This window comes from Echinops telfairi, unplaced genomic scaffold, assembly GCF_000313985.2.
Source record: "Echinops telfairi isolate 266 unplaced genomic scaffold, ASM31398v2 ScPeMD7_7469;HRSCAF=8507_1, whole genome shotgun sequence".
Lineage (NCBI taxonomy): Eukaryota > Metazoa > Chordata > Mammalia > Afrosoricida > Tenrecidae > Echinops > Echinops telfairi.
The window spans coordinates 98116663-98118978 of record NW_022111373.1 but is presented as its reverse complement, the minus strand read 5'-3'; the positions used below and the strand labels follow the sequence as shown (position 1 = coordinate 98118978).

Below are 2316 nucleotides of genomic sequence, written 5' to 3'. Positions count from 1 at the left end.
GGGGGTTGGGGTGCGTGGGGTGAAGAGCTGATACCAAGGGCTCAAGTAGAAAGAAAATGTTTTGAAAATGATGATGGCAACAAATGTACAAATATGCTTGACACAATGGATGGATGTATGGATTGTGATGAACTGTGAGAGCCCCCAGTAAAATTATTATTAAAAAAAAGTAAAACCCCAGTTTTCTGGAGACACCAGAAAGAGCCGGGCCTTTCTGGACTCGGCGCAGCCATGGCTCGTGGTCCCAAGAAGCACCTGAAGTGCGTGGCAGCTCCAAAGCACTGGATGCTGGACAAACTCACTAGCATGTTTGCTCCTCATCCATCTACTGGTCCCCACAAACTGATTATTTTTTTAAGAAATAGACTTAAGTATGCTGACAGGAGATGAAGTTAAAAAATTTGCCTTAATACATGACAAGGTAATGATTTATAAATTATCAGGGGTTCGTGTAGGAAGGGGGCGGGGAGGGAGGGGAAAGATGAGGGGCTGATACGGGGGCATGGGTGGGGGGCGAATGTTCTGGGAATGATGAGGGTAACAGGTGTGCTTGACACACAGTGGATGGATGAATGGATGGATAGTGATGGGAGTTGTACGAGCCCCCAATTAAATGACCCCCCCAAAAATTTGCATGCAGCGGTTCATTAAGATTGATGGGAAGGTCCGAACTGATCTAACCTACCCTGCTGGTTTTATGGACGTCATCAACATGGACAAGACCGGAGAGAATTTCCACCTGATCTATGACACCAAGGGTCGCTTTGCTGTTCATCGCATTACACCTGAGGAGGCGAAGTACAAGTTGTGCGAAGTAAGAAACATCTTTGTGGGCACAAAAGGAATCCCTCACCTGGTGACTCATGATGCTCGCACCATCCGCTATCCTGATCCTCTCATCAAGGTGAATGGCACAGTACAGATTGAGTTGGAGACCAGAAAGATGACTGATTTCATCAAGTTCGACACAGGCAACATGTGTATGGTGACTGGAGGTGCTAACCTGGGAAGAATTGGTGTGATCACCAATAGAGAGAGACATCCTGGCTCGTTTGATGTGGTTCATGTGAAAGATGCCAATGGCAATCGCTTTGCCACCCAGCTTTCCAACATTTTTGTTATTGGAAAAGGCAACAAACTATGGATGCCTCTTCCCCGAGGGAAAGGTATCCATCTCACCACTGCTGAAGAGAGAGACGAGAGACTGGCTGCCAAACAGAGCAGTGGGTGAAATGATCTGGGTGATGGAAATGTAGAGAACTCTAAAGGAATAAATACAGCATCATTAAAAAGAAAAAGCAAAGCTAAAAAACCATGCCCCTCTGCTGTCCCACTAAATTGTCAGTTCATCAGACTTAAATGAAACACTTTTTAACTCTGCGTATCCAGCAAGTAAACATACCTGTGTAAATACAGAAGCAGTTGGTTAATACTCAGCACAATTCAAATTAGCAAGTGGGCCAAAATTTCAACACAATTATGTTTACATTTCAGTAATATTATACCCCATGACCTGATTTACTAGAGTAAGACAATATGGACAAGCTCTTAAATTCTTCTTCATGGGAATAGGAAATACACAGTAGCAGATTAGTATTTATAGAGTCACAAGCCTGCCATTCCTTTAAGCCACTGCCACCAAGTCCATTCAGATCCATAGTGACCCTATAGCACAGACTAGAAATGTCCCTTGGGTTTCCAAGGCTGTGAATCTTTACTGGTGCCAACACCTTCTCTTTCTCCAGTATTTTGAACTGCCAGCCTCACAGTACAATGCCTGATCCACAGTGCCCGGGGGCTCCTGGCAATTCTTTTAGAAGCTTATTAAAAGTGGCCTAGTGGCTGCAGGCAGGATGAAACTAAACTCCATTGGAGATGTCAAAGTATGTCCAGCTTCAGTTTAGTAGACATCTACTCTTAGAAAAGCTCACCAAAGAAATGGTGTGAGGGCCCCATCGGACCTTCCCTGGGTTCAGGCGGGAACAGGACGGAGAGTAACTCCACACCAGCCGAAGGCCTGTGGCCACCAAGGGAGGTCAGACATACCTCTGCCCTCCGGTGTGTTTTACCCTGTTCTGACACCAGTAGCCCCTCCCATAATACTCCACTTCTCTGCTGGGTTCGATAATCCATTGAAATTATTATCATGATGAGGACCACATGGACAAGGCTCATGATTGTGGGGTATGAGTAGGGAAGTTAATAGGTACAACAACTCAAGATCAGAAAATATAAGGACAGAGGGTGAGTTAGTTAATTGTGCCAGCCTGGCCGATAATCACATGTGGGGCTAATTGAAAGGCAGAGGGATAAATG

At 45.3% G+C, this 2316-nt stretch overlaps 1 pseudogene; it reads left to right on the top strand.

The window, feature by feature from the left end:
• Nucleotides 1-231: 231 nt before the first annotated feature.
• On the top strand, nucleotides 232-1231 carry LOC101648860 (annotated as a pseudogene).
• The last annotated feature ends 1085 nt before the right edge of the window (nucleotides 1232-2316 follow it).